The following is a 17,154-nucleotide window of genomic DNA, read 5'->3' as shown; positions in this document are numbered from 1 at the left end:
GCTCCGGGAGGAAGAGTATTCCCGGAGGGGGCACCGGCGGGTGCCAAGGCAGGAAGACTGTCACCACCCCTCAGAAGCTGCGACTCCCGCCCGGGAACGCCCCTGTCTGGCCTCAGCTTTCTCCTTTGTAAAAAGGGAGCAGTGCTGCCTGCCAGGCCAGGACGCTGGAAAATTCTCCAGGAGCCTTGTAGGGGCTGGGCACGGCACTTCGTTGCAGTCCTCCAGGGCTGACCTCCTTCTCCTTGTCCGTCCCGGGAGGCTGTGAGTCCTGCGGGAGGGGGCCCGGGCCGTCTGCCCCCTGGCTCCTCCCAGGGCCCGGCACGGCCTGGCGCCAGTAGGTGTCTGTGGAATTGAATGCACGAGGACATCCCAGTTCCGTTGTCTGCGTGGTGGGGACAATGCGGAGGTGGCCGCAGTGCAGGGATGAAAAAGCTGCTGTCTGCTCTCCCCGCCTCCCGCTGGCAGGTCAGGCCGCTGTGGACCCCCGAGAGCCCCCGGCGGGTGGGGAAGGAGGTGAGCGGGTGGGCTGGACAGATCCCCCAGCTCTGGGTTCTGAGGCCGGGGATCCCGAGGTGCCCGGAAGGAAATGACAATCAGCTTCATTGACAATGGAAGGAAACTGAGGTACGTTAACAACAACAATAACAAAATCCATCCCTTACTGAGTGCCTGCTCCACGCCAGGCGCTGGGCTGAGCCCTTTGACCCACGTTGTTTCGGGTAACCCTTTCAGCAGTTATCCTAGGAAGCTGACAGCACGGCCCCATGTCACAAGTGAGGAAACGAAGACTCAGAGAGGTAAGTCGGGGCCTCACCACCAGCCGCCGTGCCCAGCCCTCTTTTATTTTTATCTTCTATTCACTGGAATCTAAAACAGAACTTAGAACAGTTTAGGTACTTAATAAATACTTGCCCAATGAATAAATGAATTAATTTTGATTTTTGATCCAATATGAGTCTTTGTTTTTTAATAGACCTATTTAACTCATTTACATTTATTACATTTATTGTTTAAATGATATGTTTGGTCCTGTGTCATCTTGTATTATTTTTGTTCCCATTCCCGCCTGGAGGGACCATGAGGAGAAACAGAGCCACCTTTACAAAAATCTGGCTCCAGAACTCAGAATCGAAAACCCGGGACTGCTGAGTGGGTAAGGGGTACCTGGGGGAGACGGGATGTGGGGATTGGACAGAGTTCTCATCTGGGGGACCCGGAGCTGTGCAACAAATCACTGCAAGAATGAGGGGTCTGGGCTCAGTGTCATGGCCTTTTCACTCTGGATGGCCCAGGGCAGGGAGGGGAAGCCCCAACCTCCAGCTCACTCCAGCAACCTGGAATTTACTCTGCTTCATTCATTCATTCTTTCAATCAGTCAACAGAAAACATAATATGCAGACGTGCCGGGCATGTTCACACGGAGCTGTGGGTCAGCCATGCTCTTGGCTCTCAGCAACCCGAGCTGGACTCTTGGCCCTGCCCAGCCAGGGCCCTTCCTCCCACCTGAATGGCCTAAAAGTGTGGACCCAGCCTCCCCCTCTAGGGAGAAGACCTACCGTGAGTCACTCGGTGCCAGGCTCTGCACTGGTAGTTTACATGCTTAATTGGCTCATTAATTGGCTCATCAGGTTAGTTTTCTCCCCATTTCAAAGAGAAGACTGATGCTCAGAGAGGTAGAGTGACATGTCCAATGCCACACAGCCAGTGAGTGTCATGGCTGGGGTGTGAACTCTGTGCGGACACTATAAGGTGCCTTCTTGCCACTGCAGGGCCGCCTGCTGGGAAATGGCAGTGGACAGGCCTCAGCCGGCTGCGTGTCCTCACGTGGGTCCCCTGACCTTTGTGGCCTCAGTTCTCTGTCTGGGAAACACATGAGGTCAGGGTCAGGACCTTGACGGCCCCACCCTCGGGGCAGTGGAGTTCCCAAAGGGCTGAGCAGGCGACTTCTCATTTCACCCTCACAATGACCCCGCCTGACAAAGGAGGAAACTGAGGCTCAGAGAGGGGAAGTGCGTTTCCTATGAGGACCTGGGACGGAGTCTGTTCACTGAATGGTGAGCTCCCACAATGGGGAAACCCAAGGATGCCGAGACCTCGGGGCAGGGTCGGGGACAGGAGCAAGGACATCCAGAAGTCAAGGGGGGAGTGGGCCTGGGACCCAGGACACAGGCCCCCAGCCCCTGCCCCTCACTGCTTCCTGGGCCAGTGCGGTCCCTCCCCCTCCCCACTCAGGGCCATGCCCTGGGTCCTGCCCGTACAAGCAGGAAATGTCAGGCCGTCCCCCAGCCCCATTCGGGCCACGGCCACACTCCGCCTGGGATTCCACTGCTCCCAGCAGCCGCCCAGCCTGGCTGGGGATCTGGGCCCTGGCAGGGCCTGCCTGACCCTGGGCAAGGCCCTTCCTGTCTCTGGGCCTTGGTCTCCCCCTCTGTAGTCACAAGCTCTGTGTCCAGCCGCCTCTGCCACCTCCTGGCTATGTGACCTCAGCAGGTGGCTGTCCCCTCTGGAGCTCAGCTCCCTTTCTCATAAAGTGGAGGTCAGTGCACACAGCACGTGAGCCATCAGCTGAGCCATTGTGACCCCAAGCAAGGGCATGACGGGGAAGGCTGGCCTCTGGGAAGACCACTGTGGTCTCTGGGAATGACATCCTGGCTTTCCCTGGACTCAGGACCACACCAGGTGCCTGTCTGCACCTTGGTCTTCTAATTTGCAGAAGAGGCAGAGCCGCAACCTGGCTGAAGCCTGGGTTACCACAGGCCTCTGTTTGCTCATCTGTACAATGGGGTAGTAACAGTTCCCTCCACAGAGGGTCCCTCTGAGGGTCCCAGGAGTTATCTCCTGGGACGTGTTTACTATGTGCCTGGTTTTTTTCTTTTGCTACTATTCCGACACCCAGCACACCACAGATGTTCAATATGCCTCAGCTGCTGTTGTCACCGTTGTCACCAGGCCCTGACTGTCCACTTCCCAGCTAAGGTCGTGCTCAGTTTCACTTTCATCCGTCATAAAGTGGAAGGAACAGCGGCGCCTGCCTCCGGAGCTGGGCAGGATCCGTTCATGCCTCCACAAGTGCCTGGTAGGCGCTGCTGTTTTAGGACAGGGGATTCAGCTGGGAATAAAACGGAGAAAAAATCGCTGCCCTCGTGGAGCCGACACTCCTGTGGGGTGGGGGGGGGGGGACAGATGAGGTGGCCGGGTTTACACAGGGTGTTGGGAGGGCGTCGGTGCTGAGCAAAAGAAAGAGGCAGAGCCAGGGAGGCCTCGGGCTTTCTGCGTGAGGCGGGAGCCCTGGGGGGGCCCCTGAGCAGAGGAGGGACATGGAGTGACTTAGGTTCTCTGGCACAGAAGGAGGGCGCAGGGGAGGCAGGGAGCCCCAGGTGTGACAGGATGGGGACTCAGGGAGACACGGTTGAATCCTGGGTCTGGCTTCATCCTCAAATCCTCCCCAGGCAGAATCTGTCCCCATGTGGCAGCTGAGGCTCAGAGACAGCAAGTGAGACCTTGGGGGTCTTGCGTCCTCGAGCCAGGCCTGGGAAACCTGCTTCGCCTCAGGCCGTGGGTGTGGCCGGGACAGGCGTCCTCCGCCTAGAAATCCTCCGCCTGGGGCCCACCCTGCAGTCCTCCCCGTGGTCCTCCCTGCAGTCCTGCTGCCCCTGGCTTCTCCCGTGATCATTACCATTGTCACTAGGCCATGAGTAAACTGTGATTATAAATCGTATAAATAAAATTCTGTTGTCTAAGGCTGGTGGACAAGATGTACGTTATCCCAACTTTAGAGCTCCAGACGTTTGCGGGTGCTGGGGGAGGCGTCACGGCCTGAGGTCAGAGCCGAGTCTTGTCAAAGCCACGGCATGAAACAGGCTGTCCGAGGGTCCGCCCTTGCAAGATAAGTCAGGGACGGCCCCTGCCCTTGGCCACACGGAGACCCCAGGGCAAGCCGGGCTGAGCGGCCCCTCCCAGGATCCCCCACAAGCTGGGGGTCCCTGGGCCCCGCAGGAAATGGCCAGGGCTGGGACCGGCCTGCTGCTTTGATCAGCTTTACGAGCCACGGCTGTTTATGGAGTCCCCCAGCCCCCTGCCACCCGGGGCTGTGTCTCGTCACCGGCACTCGGGATATTAGCAGTCCCCAGAGAGTCTGCGGGCCAGCCGGTCTTGGCCCCATTTCCTCCCGCCCGGCCAGCCGCACCCTGCCCCCTGGCCTCAGCCCCCAGGAAAGGGAGGGGAGGGGCGGGCCCAGAGGGTCACCTTGGGCCAGACCCCTGGGTGGGAGGGGGTCCTAGCAGTCCCTCTGCAAATGCAAATGCAAGCTTAGCCCCAGCACAGGCCCACCTGCAGCCCACCTCCCAGCCGCCCCGCCCTCTCCTCCTCCTCCTGGTGGCTCCTGTCACCTCAGAGACGCTTCCCTGACCTGCCACCAAAGTCACCCTCTAGCACGGCCTTAATCTCATTTTCATTACCCACATCACTGTCTGGAATCCCACAGCTCCTCTGTCTCCCGTGGACTTTCTGTCTTCTTGCCCAGGACAGGGACCTCGTCTGTCCTGCTCACTCCTGAGTGCCCACGCCTGGCGCAGCTCTGGCACACAGTAGGTACCCAGCGCCTGGTGTGGCTCTGGCACACAGTAGGGACCCAGCGCCTGGTGTGGCTCTGGCACACAGTAGGTACCCCACAGCGCCCGGCGCGGCTCTGGGACACAGTAGGTACCCCACAGCGCCCGGCGCGGCTCTGGGACACAGTAGGTACCCCACAGCGCCCGGCGTGGCTCTGGCACACAGTAGGTACCCCACAGCGCTTCCTGAGTACAAGAAAGATAAGCCGCTTCAGGCACACCCAAAGCATCCAAGCCCCCAGCCCACCCCACGCCTGTGCCAGGTGAGTTCTCTGGCACAGAGACGCTGACCGCATAGGGGAGCCTCAGCCCCACTGTGTGGATGAGGAAACCGAGGCTTAGAGAGGTGACTTGCCCAGTGTCCCCAGCCTGAGGAGCAGGGCTGGGACTCTATCCCAGGCCCCTCTGCCCCCACCCCCATATCTGCCCCCCATCCCGCCCCCTCCACCATCTGCCCCCACCCCACCCTTGGGGCCTGCCTCACGCCTGTGTTGGCTCCCGAGGAGAAGCTGCAGGGGACAGGTGTCGGACCAGCCAGGCCGGTTCCAGGGCAGTGCACGGGGCACTCCCCCCAGGGCCGATGACAGTGGACACCTGCTCCCACACCTGCCCCTGCTCCTCACCGCCATTCAGGCCCTGCCATTTCCTCAATACCCACAGGGCCACAATGGGCTGTTTTGTCCTCGGTGACACCAGGCTCCCTGCCCCACCCCCTCGGCTCCCTGCCCTGTGCTCTGTGACCTGGGGCAGGTGCACCGCTCACTCTGGCCTGGGGAGGAGGCGGCAGGTGGGAGCCACTCAGCCTGCTCCCTGCACAGACACCCCTGCCAGCTGGGGAACTGCGGGACTCAGGGGCTGGGGAGCCGGGTGACACCATACGGGCACCTGCTGGGGGCTGGATGGCTCCCATTCTCACTGAATTCTCTAGGCTTCCCAACAACCCTGGAGGGACCCACTGTGGTCATCCCTTATTCTATCTGGGCAGTGGAGGTTAGGAACAGAGAGTACAGGCCACTTGCTTAAGGTCACACAGTAAACAAAATTCGAACCTGAGTTTTTGTGTTTTTCCTAATTCCTCCAACTTACCTCTCCTTGGACAGTTGATGTCACTACAGCCTTTGCCGAAAGCCTGCCGTGTGCCAGGCATCTAGCCACGCCCACGTCCATTCAGAGTATTCACTCAGCAGACAGCGACTTGCCGGGCACTGTGCTCAGTCTGGGGACACAGCATGAATGGGACGGGCAGACCTGCCCCTCGGGGATCTGACCTTCCAGTGGGGAGACAGCGAGCAAGATCGAGGCAGACACGACAAGGGCGATGTGGGTGGGTCAGGCTGCTGGGGGCTCTCTGAGGACGTGACGTCTCAGCTGAGACCCGGAGGAGGAGAAGCCGCCCTGGGAAGAGGAGAAAGCGTGTCCCAGGCAGCTGGACCTGTGCCCGCAGAGGCCCGGAGCTGGGAGAGGGCCCAGCGTGTCTGCAGAGACGGGGTGGACCATTCGGGCTGGGAGGTGGGGGACAGGGAGGGGTGCTCACCATGCGGAATAAGACTGGCCTCTGTTTCCTCATCTGAAAACTGGGTTGAGCTACTCCCAAGGCTGCAAAAACACACAGGCCCATAAAGAGAGTGGGAGCTGCCATTCCTGCCCGCTGGGGGGTCATCGGCCCCCCTCCTGTTCTGGGGAGACCTTTCTTGCACCTCTCCCTCCCCAACCTAAGAAGGGTCGGGCAGAGGAAAGAGCTAGAGCTGGAGCAGCTGGCTTCTGTGATCTTGGGCAAGGTTCCTCTGGGAACCCATTTCGCCATCTGTGAAATGGGCCCAGTCCTGCTCCCCACTCCACAGGGCTCAGAGAACGGGCCTGGCACTCAGCAGGGCTCGGTTCTCCTTCCTCGGGGGCGGAGTGGTGGGATGGAAGCTCGGGCCCTGTCCCAGCCCCAGCAAGAAGGGTCTTAGCCCCGGGTCAGGCCCAGAGGGCCAGCCTCTCCGCCTGCCTGCAGGACGAGCTGCCCGGTCTGAGGCCGTGTGAGAGTGGCCGGTCCAGAGGCCACTTCCTCAAAAGCTTCAGTTCCCCCAAGATCCGGGGTGGCGGAGGCTCCAGGGCCAGTCACTGTGGACCCAAACAGGGGCTAAAGAGAACCCAGGTTCCCAGTATCCAACTGCCCCATCATACAGATAAGAGACTGAAGTCCAGGGAGGGCAGGCACCTGTCCAAGGTCACACAGCTGGGGAAGCAGGCAGCTTGGAGCTGAACCCACACACAGATATGGGGGATGCACAGCACCACACAAGGACACACACGTACCCACCATCCACAGCCACCCCTGCCAGCCCCATACTCCCAGCAGCACCGTGGAGAGCTCTGTCCTTCCTGTTGCCTCCCACCTGGCATCTGCCTCCTTCAGGAAGCCCTCTGATGTCCCATGACACCCTCCCTGGACGGCACACGGCCTGCCCGTCTGACATCGCCCCGCGTCTCTCCCCACCCTCCACTCCCCCAGCAGTGGGCACCTGGGCTGGGCTGCGCTGCCTGATGACCAGCCCCATGGGGCGTGTTGAGAGGTCGGGGCCAGAACCGACCACCCGGGAACAAAGCTCGGCTCTGCCCATCCTGCCCTTCACGTCTCTGTGCCTCGGTTTCCCCATCTGGGAAATGGGAACAACATCCTTGCTGCGAGCGTGGATGAACTGATTCCTGTAAAGCCTCAGCAAAGGGCCCTTGGTATCCTTGTTGTTAATACCGCTGTGGAGGTGATTCCAGCTCTTTCACCCAATATCCTCTGGGCTTTCCCTGCTGGACTTCTGTGTTCCCCGTGGGCAGGGACAGTGTCTGTCTCATTCCTCACTGATCCAGCTCAGGCAATGCCGATGGAATGAATGAATGAACGAAGGAATGAATGAACCAGCCCCAGGCCCTGTTACAGTGACCCGGCTCAGGAAGGCAGCAGGAGGACAGGTTGGCAGGATCAGGCCTCAGACAGCAAAGGCCCGGCCGGACGCCGCAGACACGTCTCAGGTGGTCGGGTTTGCTGCTACCTGGTGGGGAAGGAAAAGTGTCCCGGAAATCCTTCAATTGCTCAGATGCACAGAGGACATGCGCTCCCCTCGCCCCTTCCCCGCCCCCTCGGCGACCTGCTGCAGCCACACTGGCCTCCTGGCCATTCCTTGAACCCACAGGGGCACATTCCGGCCCCACGGTCTTTGTCCCTGCTGTCCCCGCTGCCCAGAGTGCTCTTCTCCACCCCTTGATATCCGCCTCCCTCCCTCACCTCCTTCATGTCCCTGCTCAAGGCCGTGGTCTTGTCCATGAGGCCATTCCTGACCCCACCGCTGCATCCAGCTGCGCCTCTGGCTTTACCCTGTGACTTCTTGCTGCTGCTCCCAGCTCTCCCGCGGCCCGACGCTGGTCTTTTGCTTGTTGCTAGTCTCCCATGAGCTCCCTGGGGCAGGGGTCCCGTTTTACCCAAAGTTGTAACTCCAGCATCTAGAACACCGCCTGGCACACAGTAAGTGGTTAATAAATATCTGTTGAATGAATAAATCAACACAATAGCATAGAAAGGAATGGAAGGCTCTAGAACAGACCAGAACATACAATAGAACAGAAAGATTATAGTGGAATAGACATGCTACACTCAGCAAAACCACACTGACACTCCAGGCTTCAACAGAATTGACAGAACAGCCAAGAACTCCTTCCTAAAACTGTGATACGGCCCCAGCGGGCACCATGGGGCCGGTGGCCAAGAGCTGCATCTGGGCCTGGGTTTCCCCTCCCCCAGCAGACTGGCCCAGCTACCCTGGTCCAAGGGCTCTTCCGCCCACTCTGTCCCTGTTCCTGCCCAGCTGGACAGGTCAGGGGTGGTTTCTGGTCTGGGTACCCGGGCTCTGGCTCCTGTCTGGGGTGATTCCTGCTGAGTCACTGGCCATGGCTCCGGCCAGGATCCCAGGGCCTGACTGTGCTGGGGGGGACCGTGGCTGGGGGATGACACACTGAGTCTACGTGTGCACACGGCCGGGGGTGGTGCTGGGCTGGCCACAGGCTGCTTCTCCCCCTCACTAGTGGCTTCTGCTCATCTTTCCCATCGTCCAATGGTGACAGAGAATCTCTCTTCCCACTGGCCACCTCCCGGGCTTGACCAAGGCCCTGGCTAGACGGATGATTATGAAAAAGAGGGAGGAAGAGAAGGAGGGAAAACTTAGGGACCCTCCCTGCAAGAAACCCTCCATGGGGAGGCTGACCAGCAAGAAGTTGCCCCTGCCCAGCGCAAATTTGGGCCTGTCCTTGGGGGCCCAACCCGCCTCTGGGGCTCATCCCAGGGCAGGAGAAGGTGGGAGGACCTGCATGTCTGCCTGGAAGGTTTGGGGGACACTGACCCCAATTTGAACATTATCCTGGCACCTCCCTCGCCCTTAGCCCTCAACCCAGTCCCTCGCTGTGACAGGTCAATTCTCCTCCAAACCTACCTGGAATCTGACCATGTTTCACCTCCTCTGGAGCACTCTGCCCAGCACCCTCCAGGGGCTGTTCCTCCCTAGAGCAAAGGCCGAATCCTGCCTGTTCCCAGCTGGGTCTGCCTGCCTTGTTCCCTCGCTGGCCTCAGCGCCTCACCCGGCCCACCCTGCCCTCACCACGATGGCCTCCTGGCTGCTCCCTGGTTATGCCGCCATATCCCTGCCTCAGGGCCTTTGCACTTGCTGCGCCCTCTGCCTGGAACTCTCTTTCCATAGGTACTCACACGGCTCCCTCCCTTACTTCCTTCCAATCTTTGCCTGGCATCGCCTCCTGACAGACATCTTCCTTCCTTAACCACCCCCAACACGGCAACCATTCTCTCTGGCATCCTGACCCCCCCAGCTGTGCTCAATTCTTCCCTGCTGACCCTTGTCGCAGCACATTGTGCTACATATGCACTGTGCGGTCTCCCTTCACAGAATAACAGCTCCCTGCAGGCGGGCAGGTTGTCTGCTCTGTTCACTGTTTCATCCCATGTGCCCGAAGCAGGGCTCAGCCCGCAGCAGGTGCTCAATACATTTTGGGCAAATGAATGATGGATGAGCTGGAGAAGTTGGGAAGGGAGCAAGAAGAGCACACTTGGAAGCTTCTCTGAAGAGGTGACATTTAAGCTGAAGTCTGAGGTTGAGAGCCAGTCCCTCGACACGTTCCAGCCAGAAGACACAGCAAGTTCGAAGACCCTGAGGCTGGAACCTGATGGACAAACTCAAGAAGTAGAAAGAAGGTCGTGAAGCTGAGTGCAGCGTGTGTGCACGTGGCCGGCAGGAGGGTTGGGAAATTGGGGGGACTGAGCTCGCAGCCTGAACCCAGGGAGTGCAAGGACCCTGCTCTGACACCCCAGGACCCTCCTGGTGTCTGATAAGCTCCTAACAGGTGCTTTTCTGTCTGTCCCACCCAGCAATGGCTACAACGGGTGTCTCTACTCTCCACCCGCTCCTACTCCCTCTCCCCTCCCTCCAACCACCTCCCCGCTTTCCCGCCTGGCCTGGCAGCGCCAGGAAAATGTGACTCAGGAGTCTGGCCGGCTCAGGCCTCCCTCCCCCAACGTCCAGGCCGCTGGGCCGGAGCCAGCCTTGGCCTCATGTCCAACCTCCCGTCTGACGTTGCACTGGCCGACCAGGAGCGGCCCCCGGCGCGGCACACACTCCATGCGGATTCTGGGTGCCTGCACCCTCTCCCCATTCCCTGTACCAGCAACCCCCAATCAGCCAGTGACCTCAGCTGCACACCGTCACTTCATCCTGCAGAACTTTAAACAACATTTTTCCAGCCTTCCCTGAGAAAGACACCGGGGGGTTCAGAAGGTGGGTTCCATCCAGCTCCTGCCACCGAGCAGCCACTGCTCAGCTGTTCAACCCTGGGCAAGTGTCTCCACCTCTCTGGGCCTCAGTTTCCCATCTGCACTGTGGGGCGTACAGTAGCGCACAGCCTTCCGGGGCGGTTTTGGGTGTTGGCCGCGTCCGCGCACTGCTCGGCACACAGCGCGTGCCCGGAAAGTGCTGCCTCTGTTCTCCCCACGCCCGAGCCTGTGCCCAGCCTCGGCAAAGAGTCCTGGGGACCCCCGCCCTGTGCCACGTTAAAAGCCTGCCTGTGGAACCTGCCCGTCACCCGTCCCTCCCGTCGCACTCACTCATGCAGGTTAGACTCTATTCTCTGGCATGCACTAAATAGGCCACAGTTATTATTATTGCTGGCCTCAAACGCAGCGCGGTTCTGGCAAATTAACGGGACCGGCCTACTCTTCCCTCTGACGAGGTGGTGTCCCGGCATCTCTGGAAAACTGTGCGCTGTTTTCCCAGCAGGAGCAGCCAGTCCTAACACGGCCGGGGGACTTTCGAGGCAGACACCACCTCTACTCCCGGGCTGTCCGCCCCTCCAGCTCCGGAGGGGAGATGCTGGGGGCTCCTGACCCCCTCCTGCCCCACCCCAGCCCCACCCAGACCAAGAGCAAGGGATCCCTTGTGTCAGCAAAGGACAGTAATGACACCGACAGTGACAGCAGCAGGGCAGCTTCTCATTTATCCTTGTAACCCGTTTGAGAGAGTTTCTTTCCTTAGCACCATTTAATGGGGAAACAGAGGCCCAGAGAGGTGAACCAGCTTGACCAACGTCACACAGCCAGGAAAGGGGACTAGGGGAGTGGAAATCAAACATGCTGGGTAGAGAAGCCCTGGCTTTTACCTCTTTCCTCAGCTTTCTCTGTAGGTAGCACCTCAAGAGGCTACGTGGACTGAAGACACCCTTGTCCTCACTCGCTCGCTCTCCCCCTTCTCGGCTTGGATTCAAGGTGGTTCTGAATCCAACAGACTCAGCATCTTCACTTCTGAACAGTATGACTTTGGCTCATGAATGCCACTTTCTAAGCCTCAGTTTCTTCATCTGCAGAATGGGGGCAATGTGGAGCCGCTCTCATTGGCTCGTTGTGAGAATTCCCCAAGATTAGGAGTACTTTTAAAGATGCTTAGTGGGCGGTCCCACAATAAATTAAACATAGATTACCATGTGACCCAGCCATGCCACTCCTAGGTATGTACCCCCAAAACTGAAAACAGATATTTAAACAAAAACTTGTACACAAATGTTCATAGCAGCAGTATTCACAAAAGGTCAAAAACTGGAAACAGCCCCACTGTCCATCCGCTGATGAATGAATAAACAAAATGTGGTCTGTTCACACAAAAGAATATTATTTAGCAATAAAAAAGACCCCAGCACCTGCACACTGCATGGCACATACCACAAACATACCACAGCATGGATGAGCGTGTGAAGGAAGCCAGACACAAAAGGCCACGTATGACATGATCCCATTAGCGTGACAAGGCAGATCCACAGAGATGGAAAGTAGGTTACTCGTTGCCAGGGGTCGGGGGTGGGGGATGGGGAGTGACGGCTGAATGGGTGCACGGTTTCCCTTCGGAGTGATGAAAATGTTCTGGAATTAGATAGTGGTGACGGTTGCACAATACTGTGACTATACTAGATACCACGAATTGCACACTTTTAACTTGGTTAAAATAGTCAATTGTATGTGTATTTTACCACAATAGCAAAAAGTGCTTAGGCAATGCCCAATACAGAAAGCATCCAAGGAAAGTTAGCAAGGATTGTCGTCATTATTGCGGGAAGTCTCGTCATACTCAAGGCTTGGGTTCCAGAGTTGGCCTGTGAGGCTGAAGTCGAGTCAAACCTGCAACCCAAAAAACACAACAGCCACTTCCCCGCCCTCCATCGTGGGCACCCAGGCTCACCCCCTGGGAGTCAGTAGGTGATTCCGGGCATCTCCACCGACTGACTGACGTTGCAGCTGTGGACAAAGACAGGCAACGTAGCCCCACACACCCATAAACAGAGACGATAATGCCACATAGCGATTAGGTTAGGAGATACAGTAAGGCAGGGCTTGGTTTAGCCAGGGTCACCAGGGAAGGCTCCTCAGAGGAAGTGACACAGGGTGAAGGAAGTGAAGGAAGAGTACAGCAAAGCCCTGCGTGATGCACCCCTGCCCCCTCACCTCAACCCCACCAGGTGCCCCCTCGTTCACCGAGTTCTAGCAACACCTTCTCCCACGGGCACCAGCTTGCTCTGCCCCAGGGCCTTTGCACTTGCTGTTCATGTGAGCACCTTCCCCACGGCACCACTGGACCAGCTTCTTCTACCAGTTGGGTCTTTGCTCAAACATCACCTCCTCAGAGAGGTCCTCCCAGACTGCCTTGTCTCAAGGGGCCCCTTCAGTGACACCCCATCATGGCTCCCTGTCTGTTTCCATCTTAGTTCCTTCCTTACCCCAAATTATCTTCCTTATGTGTCTGTTGTCTCTCTCCCCCATTATACCATCAGCTCCATGAGAGCAAAGCTTTTAGTTTGCCTTGTTCTCTGGTGTGTCCCCCATGCCCTGGGCCTAGAACAGTAGCCAGCACATAGTAGGTGCTCAAGAATTATCTGTGGAAGTAAAGCACAAATAGATGAATGAACGAATGTGTGAGTGAGTGAATGAATGAATGCTTCTTTGTAGAGAGGAGGAGGCTCAGGCCCAGAGAAGGGCTAAGGCTTCCCCAAGGGCACAAAGGTGGGGAGAGGGGTGACTCCAGGCACCTCCTCTTGGTCCAGGGCCCACCCTGGGGTGTCAGTAAGGCCCTGCTTGCTGACAAGGGGCTGTGGGGCAGGAGGCCACATGGCCAAGGTAGCTCTGGGGTCCACTACCCCACCTGCCTCCCTCTGCCTCCTGACGCCCCTCTGCCCCACGGCTTGGGAGTTCTGCCCACCCTGCTCCCAGCCCCCATCCTGGCTGTGCCAGCCTCCTGCCCTAGGTGACCCACAGGGACTTTCCCCAGCAGGTGAGGGCTGGGGCAGGGGAAAGTGCCAGGTGGCTGCCAAGATGGCTCTCTGTTCCCGAAACTGCCATCCAGGAAGTGAGCAGGGGTGACACAGAGCTCATGTCACTGGGACTCTGCCCAAGGCCCCCACCTCAGCCAGGACACCTGCCTGAGTGATCCTGGGCAGGTGGACGCCTTCTCTGAGCTTCTCTGAGCTTCCTCGTGGGCAGTAACTCTCGCCTCGCAGGGCCGTAGAAGCAAGAAACGGGGCAGCGTGAGAAAGACACCTCCCGGGCTCCCCGAGGGCTCCGCAGGACACACTTACACGAGAGACGGTGCATGGGGCGGACTTACACCACAAAAGCGTTTCTTGTTTATCTGAAATTCACATTTCCCTGGGCATTCTGGGGTTTTTTGTTGTTGTTGTCATTGATCTTGGTGTTTTTGTTTTTGCTAAATCTGGCAATCCTAGTCTGGCACGAAATAAATGCTCAGTAATGTTCGTGAGTGAGTGAATGAATGAAGGGAGCTAAAAAGCATAAGCTGAAGCAAGGAACGAATGAGTGACTGAAAGCCCTTTTGTTCTGGCATTACTATTACGGTTGTCATTGTTTTCTCACTTACAGTTCAAAAGTTCCTGCTTCCGAGAACATTCTTTCTCTTAGGCTCAGGACAGGCTGCCGGGGAAGTCGAGGCTTGCAGAGGGAAGTGACTCACCCAGGGCCTCCAGGCCCGTCTGCATCCGAGGCTGAGCCCATCGCACTGCCGGGCAGCACCTGCCTCTGCGATGAGAAAACCCACTCCCTTCAACCTCACAACACCCCATGAAGCTGGGACGCTGCCAGGGAAGACACTGAGGCTCAGAGAGGCGATGTGCCCTGTCGAAGCTGGCGGTGGCACCTCCTGGACAATGCCCCTCTTCCTGGGGCCCAAGAGCTGCAGCTGGCAAGGTCCCGCAGCCCCCTGCCCCCTGCCCCAGCTACCACCGGACCGGGACCTAGAGAGCAATTACTCAGCCCAGGCTTAACTTCGTGAAGGAAATTCCTCCCCTGGCAGCCTCCCCACTGCCCCCGCCTTGAGTCCCCGGCTCCACAGCCGGGAAATACCTCCCCCAAGGCCCGTTCACCTCCTGGCAGCACTAGCAGATGTGGAAACCCAGGCTTGGCCGTGGGCTGGCAGACCGTGGGCGGTAGGCAGGGCTTGCGCCAGATACACTTGGCCAACCCAGCCAGCCCTGTTTCATTCAGTCATTCAACAAACATTTATGGAGGGTCTGCTGGGCCAGGTACTGGGCCCCTTGTTGCTGGTTGTCGGAAGTGGATCAGATGACGAGTGTTTAAAAAGAGCCTGGCACACGGCAAGCGTTCATGTATCTGTCCTTCTCCCCTGAGCACCTACTGTGTGCCTGGCACCTCAGGTGGCCCTCTTTGGCCTGTAGGGACACAGGACTTCATCAGGAATCCACAGTGTCGGATAGCCTGGAAGCGGATGGGACCAGCTGACGCTCACACAGCTCATCTGTGGTGCTGCGTGCTGTCCCGACAGTATCTCATTTAATGCTGCTCGTCACAACCCTAAGCAGCAGGACTGTCACTATCCCTGTTACACAAGCGGGAAGAGAAGGCCAAGGCTCTACCGCAGGGATTAGCACTTGCTTTACCCTCTCCCATATTTGAGAACGAGCAATTACAGAACCTCCACTAATTGAGTCACCTCCCTTCATGAGCAATTAATCCATTCATTCATTCAACAAATCTCTACTAAGACGTACCACAGGCCAGGCACTGGAGACGCAGCAGTGAATAAAACAAACAAAACTAAAACCGTATATAGTATTAGTAAGAGCACAGCATCTGGAGCCGGATGCCTGGGTTCAAGTCCCAGCTCTGCCTCCTACCAGCTGTGTGATCTTGGGCAAGTACCTTGACCACTCTGAGCCTCGGTTTTATCTTCTGAAAACTTGGCAATAATAACAGTACCCACCTCAGGGGGTTATGAGGACACGATACATTTCTCCAAGCAAAGGGCTGACCCAGTGGACAGGAAGAGCTCAACACGTTGGGTATTTTTCTTTTTAATGTCTATTCTTCAGATGAGTAAGCTGAGGTTCAGAGAAATTACGGCACCTGCCTAGGGTGAAAAGTTAGTTGAGCTGGAACTTGAATCTAAATGACTGAGAGGACCCCTCCCTCGTGGCTCCTGTCCTCAGCCCCTCCAGCTCAGAGGCATCCAGCTCACAGCCACCCTGCCACCGAGGCACAGCTTTTAACCTTGGTCTTTGAGTGCCTGCGAGACACTACACACCCTCACGCAGTGTCCTGAGAACCAGCTGCATCCAAGTCTCCACGGGCCCCGCCCCAGATGCACAAACATGTGTCCGTTGGTGCAGGGCCGTGGGATCTGCGTTTTAATAGGTGTCATGGCTGATTGCTGTGCTGGGGCGTGACACAGCCGGCTAGGCCTGGAACCAGGCTGAGACGCAAGTCATGCAGGCAGGGCAGGACCCAGGGTGTGAGGTGGGCTGGAGTCAGCTCTGTTTTATTTCAGACAGGAAGGAGAGAGGGGGAGGGAGTAGGAGAAAGGGAGGGAGGGAGGGAGGAGGGAGAAGGAAAGAAGGAAGGAAGGAAGGGCAGGAAGGAGGGAGGGAAGGGGAGAAAGAAAGAAAAGAAGAAAGAAAGCGCAAGAATGAAAGAAGGAAAGAATTCTCATTTGTCCCCAGCTTGCCCAAACTGAGTGCAGAGCCAGACCACAGGGCTCTCATTTTCTCCCCTGATTTTTCTGCCAGAGGCAGGAAACATTCTCCCTTGGGAAGCTCAGAAATAGCTGAGCTCAAAAACTAGGCTGGGTGAGGAGGATTCCAGGCTAGAGGGAGGGATTTACACCAAAGGGCTCTGTAGCGTCTGGAGGTTAAGGGTACAGCCACTGGCGCCAGTCGGCCTGGGTTCAAATCCCAGTCCTAACGCTCCCTGGCTCAGTGACCTCGGATTTGGCCTCCATTTCTCACCCCCGAAGCAGGAATCAACAACGGTACCAGGCGTGGCTGCATGTAGGTGTTCAGATTTCATCGGCAAGACTCGCCTTCCCTCCACCTTTGCTGGCTGCACTCTCAGTCAGGCAGGATGAACCCCACAGTCCAGGCTTCCACCCACCTGGGCTCAGCAACCCCCCGACGGAGAGAAAGTGCCTCCTTCCCCCACCCTCCCACCCGTCCAGCTAAAATCCCAGGCCGGGCTCTCATTGGCCGAGAGGATGCAGCACTATGATTGGTCACTCCTGGGTCACATGCCCCACCCAACAATGGAGTTGGCCACACCTGAAACCCTTGGACTGAGGCACAGAGAAGGGGGAGTGGATGCTGGGTAGGAGCCAACCACAGACATCCCCTACAGAGGCCCACAAGGGGCAAGAATAGGAGAGAAGCCCACTTAGCATTTGCTGAGCACCTGGCACGTGCCAAACGCTGCATCTACACGGGCCTGTTACGCCCCCGGCAAGCCTGCCCTGCTGTTCCTTTGGGCGACAGGAAAGGAGCCTTAGAGGAGGTGACCAGACTAGGCCAAGGCCACCTAGAGCCACCTCCGCTTCTGAACCCTTCCCCTCCACCCTGCCCGTCTGATCTCAAACCTCCACGAGAGGGGAAACAACAGGGACAGTTTTATAAGACACTTGCTGCGAGAACAGTCGCCGCTGTTTCCTCACCGCCCATCGCCAAGTCC

The 17,154-nt window shown here is 57.8% G+C and overlaps 1 long non-coding RNA gene across 9 annotated transcripts; it reads left to right on the top strand.

The window, feature by feature from the left end:
• On the top strand, window positions 1-3,722 carry LOC123622713. Of its 9 annotated transcripts, none has more exons than XR_006729620.1 (4): window positions 1-465; window positions 733-2,054; window positions 2,897-3,076; window positions 3,450-3,722. It is a non-coding gene; the product is annotated as an uncharacterized LOC123622713 (long non-coding RNA). The 9 variants fall into 9 exon arrangements; XR_006729618.1 differs by having other exon boundaries at window positions 1-624; window positions 736-2,054; XR_006729616.1 differs by having other exon boundaries at window positions 1-624.
• The last annotated feature ends 13,432 nt before the right edge of the window (window positions 3,723-17,154 follow it).

The sequence above is a fragment of the Lemur catta genome, chromosome 17 (genome assembly GCF_020740605.2).
Source record: "Lemur catta isolate mLemCat1 chromosome 17, mLemCat1.pri, whole genome shotgun sequence".
NCBI classification, from domain to species: Eukaryota; Metazoa; Chordata; class Mammalia; order Primates; family Lemuridae; genus Lemur; species Lemur catta.
This window is presented reverse-complemented; position numbering and strand designations above follow the sequence as displayed.